Source organism: Coturnix japonica, chromosome Z, assembly GCF_001577835.2.
Source record: "Coturnix japonica isolate 7356 chromosome Z, Coturnix japonica 2.1, whole genome shotgun sequence".
NCBI lineage: Eukaryota > Metazoa > Chordata > Aves > Galliformes > Phasianidae > Coturnix > Coturnix japonica.
The window spans coordinates 34,487,293-34,504,162 of NC_029547.1; the positions used below are offsets into that span (position 1 = coordinate 34,487,293).

A 16,870-nucleotide genomic window follows, 5' to 3' on the forward strand; every position below is an offset into this window, starting at 1 on the left:
TGATAGAAAGTCCCAGTCTCACAGATGCTGTAGGAATATTGTAGTCCAGTTGAGTGGGATAACACAGCAGGACTGAATTAAAGGACACACGTATTACCTTTGCTGGACTGGGGCCTGCATTTTGCTGGTGGCTTAATCCCCATATACAACTGAGCCCCACACATTTGTTCACTCACTCACTCCCAGTGGGATGGGGGACTTTGGAATTGTAATGGAGAGAAACCACATAGGTCAAGACAGAGACAGATTAACAGGTACAGCAAAAGCTGCTAGTGCAAGCAAAGCAAAACAACAAATTCATTCACTACCTATGGGCAGGCAGATGTTCAGCTACTTCCAGGACAGCAGTGCTCATCATATTTAATGGTTATTTGGCAAGACAAATGCTGTCAGTTCAAATATCTTCTTTTTTTCTTCTTCCTCTCAACTTTTAGTTGCTGAAGATGATGTCATATGGTGTGTGACATCTTTTTGGTCAGCTGGGGTCATTGGTCCTGGCTGTCATCCCTTCCAACTTCTTGTGTACCCCAGCCTTCTCAGTGAAGGTGGTGAAGTGTGTGGAAGAGAGGAGGTCTTGGTGACAGACATGCAGGCAGTGCTCAACAGCAACTGCAACACTATTGTGTTATCGGTATTCATCACAAATCCAAAGCACAGCACCCTACTGGCTTCCATGAATAAAATTAGCTCTGAGTCCAAACAAATATGATATTGAGTATTAAAACACACTGTTGACTAGAAAGCTATAAAGGTGTTTAAAATTGAGGGAAAAAAAATCATTTCTGCCTTGACAAAATAAAAATTTGCATGACTCTTTCCAAGAAGCATAGTTGTGCTCTGTCATACAAATAGTTTTTTGCTGCCCTATTTATTCCAGCACAAACTTCAATCTCCATGTATCCCTTATATTCAGATATACTGAACGAGACTTCAGCACATGGTAATACCAAAACAAAAAAATATTACAAAGATATTCTGATATAAATTTAAGGAAATACAATGGAGACATAACTTAAATTTATACTACAGTTCAAACATGAATGTAGCAGATCAAATCTCTTCTGACAATTACTATCATATGACATTCAAAATAAATTAAACATGGGCATGACTGTCCAGACTTTGATGAAGGAACTAGTCTTTGGAATTTGGAGTGATTTCTTCTATCAGAACAGGAAAAATGCTATTATGAAATAAAACATATTTATAAGAACTTGGGAGAATTAATATTGAGAATACAGTTATGCAGACTGGCTGTCCTCAACCTCTGATACAACTGAAACTGTCTGATACAGAACTTTTCAGTCTGGAGACTGTCACATGAGTGCAGCAATATTCATTTTCATTTTCAGCTTGGAGAATGATTGGTCCAATGACAAGAAAGCTTCAAATTTCTTCACGTATGTGAACTAATACGCTTCTCACTTTGCAATGAAGCATATATACCTACTACCTTCAGAAACTTCTCTTTACGATTATCACTGGGCTGTAAACGATAGTTACAGTTTTATCATCTGTAGATTCTTTTTCACCTTTAACTCCAAGGCTGCTTTCGACGTGTTTATTCAATATGACTTTCATTGCTTATGCAAGCAGGTGTAAATTAATTTTAAGAAGCATTTTTTACCAACATGGTCAGAGAGAAAGAGATCATTATATTTTCCAAAAGTGATGATAATTATTTTCTTTCTTCTATAAATTGGAAACAGCTTAGGTAAATATTGTTCACTACGAAAAGAAAAAAACAAAAAAGCTGGGAATCACCTTAACATTGCTTGCATCATTATTCACTGATGTTAATTTTATTCTCTTCATTTCTTTCAGGTGTTTACTAGTTTTTGTATATTTTTATTAGGTTTTTCCTTGTGATTGAATAAAAACTTCCAGGAAACTGCTGTAAATGCTGTAAAAATGTAAATGACTTAAAATATAAATTTTACATTTAATGAGGATCAGTTTTTTATTCATCCAGACACACTGAATTATTTCACAGGAAAAGAAATACTTTATATCTGAAGGGGAAAAAAAAAAAAAAAAAAGGTTAGCTGAATAAGACAGGTCAAATATGGTTTTGACCATAGCCAGAAAAATGTTATTTACCTTCCTCCATTATTGTTATTGGTTGAGATCTCACTCCATTACAGTTGTTGAAGCTGTTAAGAAAGCTTCTGCTCCCATAAGCTTGCTCAATTACCTTTATCCTAAAAAAGAGACAGAGGAGAGTCTTCAGCTTTCTTTATGTGAATAAAGGGATATACTCCTGTGGGATCTCTCAAAGTACTGGAGGATACAGCCCCTCTTTTATCCCTCTGCTGCAATGTAAGTGAGCCCTTCCCCCTCTCCAGTGGCTGAGATGTTTGATATTCACATACTTGATTTGCTTATTGGCCACCTATCCAGTAGGTACTTCATTTTCTTTCTTTAGACAAACTTTATAATCGGGGCTCAGAGTTTGTTGCTTTGCCCAACTAGAACCATGTTTGTATCCTGTAAAGTCAATCACTCTCTGTTCTTCCAAGCAAAAATATTTACATGCAGGTGCTAAGCCAGCATCTCCTTGCAGGATACGTTTGTTTAATCAGATCTTTGTGACTGAAACTCTTCTCAAGTTTTTCTTTATTTGCTTTGAAAGGACCGTCTATTGTTCTGTTCTTCCCAAATTTTATTTTGCAAGGACACTTCATTCTTGTTTCTCCTTCAAAACTGTTATAGAAGAGAAGTGATGAGTATTGTGGCTCAGCTGATAAGTAAATTGTTAGGCCAAAACATTCTGGTAGCTTAACTGGACTTAAGAGGCAGAATATTGTGCAGTCTCTATTTATTCTCAGAAACCTAAAAACATTTAAGCTCAAATTTTCCAAAATTACCTTGAAAAATTACTTTGTATATGAAGAGGTGTTCAGATTTCTAGAACACCTTTGCAAAGCCCTCTTGTGTAAGAATATCCTCTTATGGTTTCTGGGTAAGACTACATATTTCCACTCCCTCCAAGAGAGCAGTGAGCCTGTTTAATTTAATTAAAAGTACCAAGTCCACACCTTTCAACAAATCTAAATGTTTAATATCCATACCTTTCATCAACACTATCGAGGGAAAAACAGCATCATTGTTCACCAGCAGTGAAAATAGCACCCTGACACTAAGCCACTCAGTGTTCATTCCCAAGGTAATTATGCCAGATCCTGCATACTTCTAAACGGTGTGCAGTGACATAGTGTGCTCTTCCTCTTTCTTCTCTCTCATCCCCACCTCCTTCTCTCTCTGCATCTCTACCTCAATTGAAATGGCACCTAAAGAACAAATTGCCTCCTTTGTCTGAAGCCTGCTTGTTCAGAGTGGGGGTCTTGATCTGAACAAACCTGAAGATGTCAGGCTGTATAAACACTTAGAGAAAGATATGTTTCATAAATGTTCCTGCTCTGGAAAATTATACACTACTTTGAAAATGCTTTGCCACATTTAAAAGTGTAATTATACCCTTCTCCTTAATGACTGACACAGCATATGTTTACACATGTTTTAGCTGACATGACAGTACACAGAAGCACATTGTACATTTGGTAGCAACAGCTAAAAAATAATGGGAACAACATCTGAACCTGCCTGTTAACATTGCCCAAGCATTCTATAATACAAAGAACACCTAAGGGGCAGTCATAGTCCCCTCCCTCTCCCTTCCAGTATCTAACAAACTACGTTTGCTTCTTTTTCCTCTAGTCTACTGCCCATGTTAGTCCAGTTCTTCCAATTCTGTTTCAGAATGGTGTGTTCCTTGTAGTTTTCCTACAGTGTTTCTGAATGCTCACCCAGTCTGAGGAGGGAGAAGAGCAAGGGAGAGATCTTGTTAGCAGAAATTTGGTGTAAATTGTAGGGCTGAATTTCAGCCTGAAGCAAGTTTTAATAGATCGAATTTGAAGAACTGGATAGAACAAAGGTTTTTCAACCATATTATGGAGACTTCTCAACCTTAGGCTGGTGTCTGAAAGCCCTTAAGGGTCTGATTTGCAAGGGTACCAAATGTTTGGGTTCCCACAACCTTCCTGCCAGCATGTCACAATTGCTGTTGCAAAAACTGCTTGGCTGTTTCAGGGAGGAATTCAAAATTGGATGAGTGTGGAATGATCTTTTGAATGTGAATGGAAAGACATCTTTGATCTCTGAATGTCAAGGCAGATGTTTGGGATTCTCTTTTGTGGACTATTGAAGAGCTGCTGTCCTGCTGTTCTGCCCAGGGAGGTAACTAACGTGGACTTTCAGCACTTTATGTAGAAGCACAGGAACAACAAATGCAGAGTGGTGCCTAAGCCACAGCTGCCAAGAATCTTTTAAGTTGCACATGCAAGTGCAGTAGGGCAGTCCTTTCATACCTTGTGAAAAAAGCACTAAATAGATATGCAGCTATGTGCTCTTTCAACTCCTGGGCCTGTAGATCTGGGGGATCTAACTGAGAAAGGGAGCTCAGTCTCTTGAGGGAGAAACTGCCTTGCTTTAGCTAACAGCTCTCCCTCTGGCTTTTCTGAAACATGTTTTAAGGAAAGAAAAACAAAACAACAACAACAAAAAAAAAAACAGAACAAAAGGTAAGTTTACTGAAAAGTTTTGTTCTTCCAAAAGCAACAAAACTCAGAAAATTTGATGTAGAAATATTTCTGATCATTACTGCTGATACATGTGTTCTCTAGCAAATTTTCTCTAGCGTATGCTGTCTCAGTGGAAGTGTTTCTATTGCTTATTAACAATCTACAAACATGGGCAACTGCTTAGAACTTGAGGAACAAATAATTACCTAACCTGACAAAGCTGACAGTGCACATCTAAGTAAGACAGGACATTAGTCTATCTGGCAGAATCAATGCGCTTTCCCACTTGCGCATTGTTGTTACATGGTGTTCTTTTCAAACTTAACTAGTTAAGTTTGGAAGTTTTGATATTTTATATTCCCTAGCCACAAAACCAGACTCTTTTTTTTTTTTCTTGTTTTTTTTGTTTCATTTTGTTTAGTTTTTTGTTGTGTTTTTGTTTTTGTTTTATTTTTTAAATAATGTGCATCTATTGAAGTATAAAAATCCTCAGTTTGCTAATGATACTAATTCAAATCCACTGTGCATTTTTTTAAGTCTCATCAGAAGCAAATGCTTGATTAGTAATAACCTGACATAATGTTCTTCAAAATGCAGATGTTGTGCAGCAGTGATTGAGGAGATAGCCCACTGATGTTTCTCACTTCCTCAGCGTGACTTTCAGGACATGTGCAACATGGGAACCTGAAAAGATAACTGGTCATCTGAATACAAGAGATTAGAATCAAATTTGTCGTAAGGTTGTATGACCCAGTGAAAGCAGTGAAAAATAGTGCCTTATTCAGGGCAAGCAGAATTATGTGTCATTTACACTGGCCCCTGCATAAGTAATGCAGCATCAGTGAAGTTGCTTCTCAGAGCCTTTGAAAACAGAAAACCAATAAGTTCATCTGGGAGTAATAGTGAAATAGTGATTATTTGCTTGGACAAACCAGTTGATCACTGCAATGGATTTAACTCACTTCCAAGACAGGACTGGAAAATATTCTCAGTGGTCAGTATCCATGAACTATTCCAGGACAGCCTTCTTGGATCAACCTCATTTTGTGCCATGCAAAAGTCAAACAAAATCAATGCTTCTTATTAACAATGTCACACTACTTAGAGAACAGCAATTCCATAAGTTATGTAAGTTTATTTACTGTTTTCACTAATCTTAGTGGAATTAAATTAGTTTGTATTTGGATATCTCTGATCAGCCAATAGTTAATTAATACAGCCTCCTAGAAAAGAGCTTTTGTTTTCAAAACCAGTATTAAGATGAAACAATACACTGGCAAATAAATAAATAAATAAATAATAAAAAACAGGATTAAGTTTAATTAGAAAACATCTGAACTTACCTTATTGTATCATGTACCTCAGGGTAGATCTTTAGAAGAAAAAGTAATTTCTAAGAAAGGTGTCTTACTAAAAGAATTTCACAGTTATGGAAAAGAAAAATGGATTGTATTTTCCTTTTTATATTCTAGGAGTTGTATCTTTGAAACACTTTAAAACACGAGGATTTAGAAATAGTGCAATGATAAGCAGATAAATGGGACAAGGAAAACTTGTAAGGTGCTTGAACAACAGAAGTAATTTCATGGGTAAAAATACTTCGGATTTTTTCCTGAGCTAACTCTAAATGGTGCATAACTTCAGCTTATGTACAAAGCAGTAGCAGGGTCCTTTATGTGCTCATTCAGAAACCTTGCATTCTTTTAGAAATACATCAATACAAAATTCATTCCTGCACTTTGGTATTTGCCAGTTTGATTGAAACCCAGAGAATCCTGAAGATTCAGAGTCAGATAATGTCACAATAAAATTGAGGGTAAGCTTGCCTTATCATGGAACAAAAGTTTGAAATTCCACAGAATCACAGAATCACAGAATTACCGGGTTGGAAGGGACCTCAAGGATCATGTAGTTCCAACCCCCCTGCCTAGCAGGGCACCAAAACATAACATTTACTAGATCAGGTTGCCCAGGGCCCTGTCCAACCTGGTCTTGAACACCTCCAAGGATGGGGCATCCACAACCTCACTGGGCAGCCTGTTCCAGGACCTAACCACCCTTCTAGTAAGAACTTTCCCTAAACATCCAACCTAAATCTTCCCTCCTTCAACTTAAAACCATTTCCCCTAGTCCTGCTATTATCAGCCCTTTCGAAGAGTTTACTCCCCTCCTGGAGTAAGTTCCCTTCAGGTACTGAAAGGCTGCAATGAGGTCACCCCGCAACCTTCTCTTCTCCAGGCTGAACAAACCCAACTCCCTCAGCCTGTCCTCATAGGGAGGTGCTCCAGCCCCTGATCTACATCTTTGTGGCCCTCCTTGGACCCTTTCCAAAATCTCCATATCTTTTTTTTGTACTGAGGGCTCCACACCTGGACACAGTACTCCAGGTGGGCCTCACAAGAGCAGAGTAGAGAGAGGACGATCACCTCCTATCCCTGCTGACCACCCCTCTCCTGATGGAGCCCAGGATCCCATTTGCTTTCCGGGCTGCCAGAGCACACTGCTGGCTCATGTTAAGTTTCTCATCTATCAGGACCCTAGGTCTTTTTCTGCCGAGCTGCTCTCAAGGACAACTCCTCCCAGCCTGTACAGGTGCCTGGGCTTCTTCCGGCCCAAGTGCAAAACCTTGCACTTTGCCGTGTTGAACTCATTAGGTTCACCTGAGCCCAGCTTTCCAGCCTGTCAAGGTCCCTCTGAATGGCATCTGTTCCCTCCACAGTATCGACTGCACCACTCAGCTTGGTGTCATCAGCAAACTCTGCTGAGGGTGCACTCCATTCCCTCATCGAGGTCATTAATAAAGATGTTAAAGAGCACCGGTCCCAAGACAGACCCTTGAGGGACGCCGCTCATTACCGCCCTCCACCTGGACATAGAGCCATTGACCACCACCCTCTGTCTGCGGCCTTTCAACCAATTGCTTATCCATCTAGTTGTCCACCATCAAATCCATCTCCCTCCAATTTGGAGATGAGGATGTGATGGGGGACCATGTCAAAGGCCTTGCTCAGGTCCAGGTAAATGACATCGGTCGCCCTCCCTTCATCCACCAACACCGTCACTCCATCATAGAAGCCACAAAATTAGTTAAGCATGACGCTTCCCCTGGTGAAGCCATGTTGGCTGTCTCGGATCACATGCTTGTTCTTTATGCGATCAAGCATGTTGTCCAGGAGGATCTTGTCCATAATCTTCCCAGGCACAGAGGTGAGACTCACCGCCTGTAGTTACCCGGGTCGTCCCTGCTCCCCTTCTTGTAAATGGGAGTGACGTGACCCTTCCTCAATCATCCGGACCTCACCTGACAGCCACGACTTCTCAATATATGATGGAGAGCGGCTCAGCAACCACCTCAGCCAGCTCCTTCAGGACCCTGAGAATGCACGCCATCTGGCCCATAGACTTATACTCATTCAGTCTAAGGAGGCACTTTCGGACTTGCTCTACCCTTACAGTGGGGAGGATTTACCTCCTTGGTCCCCACATGGAGGTATGGGGGTGCAAGACTTAGGGCCGTGAAAAAGACTAGAATCCTGGCCACCAGTGAAGACCGAGGTGAAGAACTCATTCAGCACCTCAGCTTTCTCTTCATCTGTTGAAGCCATTTCTCCTTTTAAATTTACCAGAGTAGGTACGCCCATTTTGGCCTGTCTCTTCTGGCCAATGTACCTGTAGAAGGTTTTCTTATTGTTTTTCACATCCCTCGCCAAGTTCAGTTCTGCCTGCGCCTTGGCTTTCCTGATCCCACATCTGCAAGTTCGGACGGCATCCCTGTATTCTTCCCGGGTGACACAACCTTGTTTCCAGAGCTTGTACACCCCTTTCTTCACCTCAGTTCTCTTAGCAGGTCCTTGCTGACCCATGCCGGTTTTCTACCTCTCTGCCCACTTTCTTAATCAGGGAGGAGACCTCTTGTGCTGCCAGGAGGCATCCTTGAAACAGTAGCCAGCTCTCCTCAACGTCCTTATCTTGAGGGCAGCGTGCCAGGGGATCTTGGCCAGCATTCCATTGAGTAGCTGAAGTCTGCTCTTCTAAAGTTGAGCATCCTGGTCCTGCTCTTTGCCAGGCCCACATCGCTTGAGATCACAAACCTCAACCAGGGCATGATCGCTGGAGCCCAGGCATCCTCCAACCTTGACGCCTTTGATGATCTCCTCAGCGTTGGTGAGCAGCAAGTCCAGCAACGCTTGACCTCTGGTCGGTCTGTCCAATACCTGAACCAGAAAGCTATCATCAATGGATTCCAAGAGCCTTCTGGAGCTCTTGCAGCTCGCCGTGTGGTTTTCCCAACAGATGTCAGGATGGTTGAAGTCCCCCACCAGGACAAGAGCCCGTGAGCCAGACGCCTCACGCATCTGGAGCAAGAAAGCCTCATCAGCAGCCTCCCTTGATCAGGTGGCCTGTAGTATAACCCTAATACCAGCTGACCTTTATTAGTCCCATCTCTAATCCTAACCCACAGGCTCTCAACCTGTTCTTGACTGTTTTCTCATGGGAGCTCCTCACAGTTTATCCAATCTCTGACATAAAGGGCGACTCCCCACCCTTCCTACCTCGCCTATCTCTCCTAAAGAGCCTATAGCCATCGATGGTAGTATCCCAATTGTGGGAGTCATCCCACCATGTTTCTGTGATAGCAACAATGTCATAATTTTCAGAGTGCATCACAGATTCCAGTTCCTCCTGCTTGTTACTCAGGCTCCGTGCTTAGTATAAAGGCACTTCAGCCGGGCTGTCCGTCTCACACCTTCATAAGCGATCCAGGATCCGCTAGAACAGCGGCATCCCCAGCATCCCCCTGCCCTACTCCTCCTTTTGACTCTGCAATCTTTTCCCACAGAGTTTGGTACAATCCTCGAATGCACCGTTCAACCCCAGTAGCCCTTATTTTGCCCCCTTCCCCCTTCGTTCCTAGTTTAAAGACCTATTCAATGAGTCCCGCTAATTCTTCAGCTAATACCCTCTTACCCCTCAGGGACAGGCTGCTTGCATCAGCAGCCATCATTCCAGGTGCAGTGTAGATTGCCCATGGTCAAAATAGCCGAAAATTCTTGTGTCTGCACCAGCTCTTAAGCCATCTGTTTAAGAGATGGGTTTTTTGGATCCTCCCTGTATCTTTTCCTGACACCACGGGCATAGAAGAAAAAGATCACCTGCACCCCAGCTCCTTCAAGTATTCGCCCCATTCCCCTGAAGTCTTTCTTGATGGACCTCAGGCTTTGCTTGCCAACTTCCTCACTGCCGCTGAATTATTAAAAGTGGGTAGTAGTCTGAAGATGAATCAATCTAGAAATTTTCTTTGAAATGTCCCTGACCCGTGCCCAGGAAGGCAGCACACTTCTCTGCGGGTAGGGTCAGGCCGGCAAATAGGGCCTTCTGTTTCCTTGCAGAAGGGAGTCACCTACAACAATCACCCTTCTGTCCTTACGTGTAGAAGCAGTCTTGAGGCTTCGGGGTGACCGCTTCACCTGAGGCAACCTCATGGGTGCACCGGTTTCCACACTCTCACTAGTCCCCCCCTCAAGTTCCAGGGCCTCAAACCGGTTTCGCAGAGGCACCTGGGGAGCTGGGGATGGTCGTGATGGAGGATGCCCCTTCCGTCGAGCAGGTACCCGTTTCCACTTCTCCTCCCTTCTCAAATTACTGCTGGGGGGAAGAGAGGACAGGGGGCCAGCTGCAGTGTTGCCAGCTGGCTGGTTCCCTTTTTACCACCTGTTTGTGAGGTGGCAGGGGCTGACATGCTCCATTAGGAGCCTCGACTGTGTGCTGAGAACTTGAGGCTGAGAGGGACTGACACACCAGTCAATCTCCCTCTCACACTCTTTTATAGTCCTCAGCCTCTCCCACTTCCTCCTTCAGGTCAACTACGAGGCCGAGCAAGTAGTTCACCCTGGTCGCAGTGAAACACAATCACTGCTCCCTCACCCAGCAACTGCAAGGGCCAGGCTCTGGCACTCAGTACAGCCAGAGACCTGCACACCAGCATCTTTGGTTGGGGGCTCAGTCTGAGTTTCCTCGACATTTTGGCAGCAGCCTCTATAAGGCATGTGCAGGACGTCAGTCTTGGGTTTCTGCAGTCTTCTTGGTTGCTGCCTCCCGTTTCTGTGAGATCGGGACCCTTGTCTTGGCCTCCTCAGTATTTCTGGCAGCAGCCTTTCGCCGGGGAGCACCCATGTCGGAGCAGAATACTTACCAGAGCTGAAACAGGAAGTCAAGAGGTGCACGAGCCCCGCCTCTTCCTGACCGTTTCTGGTGGGCAGCGACTTGTGCCCGTTTAAATCTCCCTCCGTAGGCAGGGAACGCCCACACGCTGCGTCAGCGGCTGCGTCAGCTGCTCCCTGAGAGCTGCCGGGCTTCTCCTCTACCCGGGGGTTCCCTGCTTGAAGGAACCGCCCGAGATCCCCCTTGACCACGCGGTCAGCCGCTGCTGATCGGTCCGGGACGGCTCCGAGTCAGGCGACTTCGGCGATCAGAAAGCAGCTACAGACTTCGGCGATCAGAAAGCTGTCACTCCACAACATAATTAACTTTAATGTACTCTTTGTTAATTAAGTTTAAGTAACAAAGACAAGATTTTTAAAAGAGGTTCATCTGAAGTATTAATATGAAATGAGAATTGCTCCAAAAGTAATGTCTCCTGTTTTATGATGCTGGAATATGATGTCAGAGGCAGATGCTGGTGACATGCCGTTACGCACTGAATCTTCTAACGAATACTCCTGTATATTTTGGTGCCATGAAACAGATGGTAGGTCAGTGTGACAAAACAGTATCTGACATGGAAGCACATATGGAGCAAAGGTGTGGAATTGAATTCCTCCATGCATAAAAGATGGCACCCACTGATCCATCTTTCAGCTCTCTTAACAATTATGGAGATCAAACTGTGGACTGCACACAGAGAGATGGTGCGTGGTGTGTTTCAGCAGTAGCAACAGCAACATGAAAGACAAACCATGTTCCAGATGGCCATACACATTTTTATGAACATGGCGTGCAGTCTCTTGCTCACTGATGGGGAAAATACACAGTTAATAGTGGTGTCTATGTTGAAAAATAGTATTCTGTAGCTGAGATTTTGCTCTATCAAATAGTGTTACTGTGCTGTTTGTGTCACTTGTAATTTCCATGGAAATAACTATGAAACATCACTTTCAGAGCAACCTATGTAATTTGCTCTATTAGGACACTGTTCAGAGATTTTGGATGTGTTTTCTGCTAGCAATGGTAGTCACTGTCCCACAAAAAAAGCATGTATTGATAGTACCCTATCATCACACCCTATCATATAAGGAGATTATTTTTACCAAATTTCATTAGTTTTGAAGATACCTTCTGATTTAATTCTGTTGTACTTTAAAATCTGAATTTCCATATCAGGTAGCTCTATCTGAAATTCCTGTTGAAAATGTGTTTTGTCTACAAGCCTTCTGCACAGTCTCTTCCTTTCAGAAAAAGTGTAGATGTGAGACTGAGTTTTGGCTGTATACCCCCTATCTTTTCTTATCTGCCCATACACCTCATCTTTGCAATGAAAAATCTGCCCAGGCCTTACCCAAGTTAGCGACCTCTGTGTACTGTTATTTATAGCTATCTTTAATAACTTTCAATAAAGAGTAACCCTACATTTGGTGTCTTAACATCCAGAAATATATAGAATGATGTAAAAGGAAGATTTATCCAATAATAATATCAATATTCAGAAATTCCTGTGGAAATATTACATAAAAAAAGCATCTTTCTCTGTTTCCTTCTTGTTGTTGTTGTTCAACTGGAATATGCCTAAATTTATGTCTACCTATATGCATTTATATTTCTAGTTCACTGTCAGACACCTGAAAACACATCTGACTCTTTCAAGTGACAGATACTAAATAAATATGAGCCAAAGCAACTTCATACCAGATCACACATTTGGTGGCCTAAATTATGTGCTTTTTCCAGCCATTCACATTTGATGGCTTTGTCCATAACTGATACTTTCTTCTGTATATATCCCATGCTAAAAAAGTCAGCAAGAATAGGCTTCCACTTGATTTTCCTCCCACTAAATTTTCTCCTCAATTAGTTTGCCGTGTTTTCCTGCTGTCCTGTTTCTTTTCTAATCTCACCTATCAGTTTACAAACTGAAATATGTTATTGAAAATATCAAAAGCAGATTATCCCTCATTTGAAGTATTTATGATTCACCAAACCAAAATCATTTTCTCTATGGCTTGCACTAATGGTTAAGCCACGTGTAAAAAAATCCAATTTACTGGATATTTTTGTGTCTCCCTGTATCTCTGCCTGCCTAGATTGGATATCAACTCTGGCTACATCAGCATTTGTGTAATTAATCATCTCAAAGCAATCTGAGCTGCACTGCTATAACTAACTTCAACTATTTTAATTGTCCATTCTTCTATTATGTAACTTCATGCACTGCTTAGTTCTGCCCTGCACTTACATCCAGCAGAGAAATCCCTCTTAGCAGCAAATTGGCCATCTCACACATTTCGAACATTCAGCAGGACTATAGATTTTTTAATTAGTGTGAACTGAGAGCTGAACTGACTGGTATAAGCTGGACAAGACGCCGAGCTTTCAGGTGAAAGAAAGCCTTCCCACTCAAAACAGTCTGAGGTATATTGTACAGAGAGAACTATTCTGTTGTTCTGGTTCTACCACAGCCTTTGGACCTCTAAAATACCACTGATAACCCATTTTAGTTCACATCTGGGCCTCAGTCTTCTCCTGAGCTATCCATACCTCATGATATTGCACAGAGAAGATCTATTTAGCCTAATTATTATACAAAACGTCTTCATTTCAAAAGCATCAGGGAAATAGGTCTCAGACATGGCTGAAAGAGTGGCAGCCAAAGAGAAAGGAGGCTATCTTGGCACCAAAACAGAACAGCAGGTGTGGGGAAATGCCAGGGATAAATGAACATACAGCGAGGAAAGAAAAATGAAAAGCACATGTTTTTCTTCTGGTTGTTAACCTGTAGAGAAGTCAGAGAGTTACCTTGACCATCTGCCATTCACTAAAGAAGTCAGCTCCAGTGCAGGTGTATTTTGCAGGGAGCAGAGAAAGCAGAATACAGAGGGCAAGAGCTGCCTGACAGCAGTGGTGAGCACACCTCTAGGAGATAATCCAGGTAGAACTCAACCTGGAGGCAGAGTTCTAGGAGAAGGTGGAAAGACCAAGGAGGATCAGAGTCAAGAGGAGACTGAAGGAGCAGTGCTGATTTCTGCTCTCTGGGGGTAGCAACAGGACTTTGGCAAAAGGAGCAGCGTAGCTGCTGCTGTGTTCTTAAAGTATTGGGATTCAGCTTCTAGTCTAGATTTGGCAATGATTAAACTATTTTACTGAAATTAATAAGTAATTAATTTAATGTTCTTACTTTTAAGGAATAGATCTATAATGTAGAAACAAATAAACAAAAAATCTCAGCAGAAAAAAAATCTCACCTTCATGGTGTAAACATAACAGGCATCTAACAGCATGACAGTGAAATTATATGGGTCTTTCACTTTTAAAATAATATTTCTTATTTATCTATAATATGCCATTCTCACAAATAATCTAAGGCATAGTAGAGAGTATGCTGAAACTAAGTCTCCTAAGTGATACTGCCAACTTTGAGATGGCTGCACATTTCCTTGCTTTTCTCTGTTATCATTGTTCAGATAATTATTTTTGTACATCAGACTCATCACCAAATAATTTTTATACTATAAAAAATATGTGTGAATTGAATTCTAGTTTGCGTTTTTTCATATACTTCTATCTCAGAGAAAGAAGAAATTTGTATCAGTGGAAACATATGACACATATGTGAATGTTTGTGTTTAATTTGAATTAAATTTGAAATGTTTAAGGATTACATACCTTCTAGAATATTATTTAAAAACAATTATAGTGCAGCTTGTTAATATTATGGAAAAAAAATAAAGCAAAGTAAAGAAAAAAAACATCTGTGGATAAATTATATTTTGCTGCTTGGAAGATCTGCAGAGCACAGTAGAAGACCTAGGTGAGAAAATTTAAATTGAAGATATGTTAATATGTCTTTTAAACAGCACCATTATTTCTGGCACCACTTCATTTAACATTTTAATCTGATGTAGTCTAGATGTATGTGTGTGAGACAAATGAAATGCACATATTGTTCCAGGATTGGAGGTGCAGGAATGCCTAAAGAGATGTGGCTCTAAGTGTATGTCTGTATACATAGGTGATTTTACTGTGTTTCAGAGAACTTGGACCAACAGAAGAGATCTGGCACATAAGTGACAATAAACCAGCTTGTAATTACTGTACTATCTCAGCTGGGTGCTAGGGATAACTTGGCCTGAGGCAGGAAGTGCACACAAATTGAAAAATGTGAGAGTCCTGTATGGGAGGGTTAAATGCTGTGTGTAGAAGCAAATAAGAGAGAGGAGAATGGGAGAGAGCTGCAATAACAGTGCTGGGAGCATAAGGTCTGTAGGGCACAGATCAGTCCTGTCACATTGACAGAGAAATAAAAAGTTCCAAAACTACACGTTTCAAAATCAAACTTTCTAGTCTCATCACTCAAAGTTGAGGAAGACTTGGGCGTAGCCTGCTGGTGCAACTCAGCAAGGGAAACTGCTTATGCAGATTCCAAATTTTAAGCCACCACATCCAGGGAGCAAAGCAGAGGAGGCATATTTGATGTCAGGTGTGTCAGATTCCTTCTGTGATCTACAAATACCGAAGAGCTTCAATGCACTGGCATGTTCCTTCATTACTCTTGCATTACTACCACACAAGTTGAGAGGAAACCCAGAAATCTGTCTTCATCTTAAATATATCTCCCCACCCACAAGTAGCCTTTTAGTAACCCCATTATCCACTCACAGAGGATTGTTTGTAAATGACTGACAACTGAAAGGCACTTAGCTATCTTTCACAAACAACAAATTCTGTATTTATAAGAAAGTAAGGCTCCATAGACTTTCCACACACACACCTTACTGCATCATGGCTGGACCTGACACATGGGGACAGTAGTGTCTGAAGTTTGAACAAGGGGCAGTTTATTTTCACTTTAATAGAAAAGTTAGAAATTAGCAACCAGTAACAGTCAATTCATGTTCTACCTATAGCTAGTCTCTGCATGACGGGGGGAACAGGCAATAAAAATTAGTGTTTCCTCTAAAGGTCTTGGACATAACATCATATTTCAGGTACAGTATTGCACTTGTCTTTTTAGTTATGTGTGCTTGTCCGTCTCCCAGGACAGTGTAGGCTAATCTTGCCCTAATGAACATTTGAACTCTGATTCTTGCACAGGAGGGGAAGGAACTTAAAAGGCACTCCATTATCAAATTTTCAGTTACAGTAATCTCTACTTGCATAGTGGTTTCAAGCTTGTGGTGATCTTCTAGTTTAGATTTCTATTGTATGAAAGTGTGACTCATTTCCTATCCAGAGCCACTCTTCATCTTTTAACCTGGGCTCTACCTATCACAATATATTTCGTGGCTGCTATCAGTGATTTTCTACAATGCCTGCAGCCTGTCTGACATTATATCAGGTATGTTACTTTTCCACCAACATAGCTCTGCTGACTCTGTGCACCTGGACTTCATATCTTATTCTTTACTTTGGGCTGCCCCCATGTACTCTAACAAGAACTTCTTTGCAAATGGTATTAACTTGCTCCAAGCTTTTCATTGGCTTTTTCTTAATCTTCAACCCGTGTTGTCCCTATTCTGACCTACTGGCGGGTGTCACCACTCCATCCTAATGCTGAACTCTCATTTCATGAAATCCACTTAGCAGAAACACATACTTAAAACTCAGTTCTCAGCTAGCCTCCCTTGGCCTGTCAGCACCAATGCTGTTGAAAAGCTGCCAGAATTACACCAGCTTCAGGAGGCTACTCTGCTTATAGACTTCAATAACAACAGCAGCAACAACAACATCAACAAGTATTATTGAGAAGGCACCTTCACATCAAAAACATGGCTTTTCAGAGCTACACAGCTTTGTTTGTATGTCCATTGGACACTGCCAGATTTTAAATCTCTTCAAGATGTAAAAGTGTATCGTGGGAAGGGAGCCCCATCCCTCTCCTTGAACTTAGTAGCAGTTATACAGAAATCTGGAAGCAGACTGTGACCTTCATGAGTGTGGGCAATAATTGATACACTCAGTGGTACAAAGGTATAGAAACCAACCCATTTGATATATCTGGCACAAGTATGTTTGTGGGTGGCCATTTGCAAACACTGAAGTGTATTTATCTACAAAAGAAACTTCCAGGTTTTAGCTAA

General features: G+C 41.7%; 1 long non-coding RNA gene across 1 annotated transcript; it reads right to left on the bottom strand.

Annotated features, from left to right (window-relative positions):
- Positions 1-8,696: 8,696 nt before the first annotated feature.
- Positions 8,697-9,608, bottom strand: LOC107306229. The gene is made up of 2 exons (XR_001552044.1): positions 9,549-9,608; positions 8,697-8,935 (listed from the first exon to the last, which is right to left on the bottom strand). It is a non-coding gene; the product is annotated as an uncharacterized LOC107306229 (long non-coding RNA).
- Positions 9,609-16,870: the final 7,262 nt, after the last annotated feature.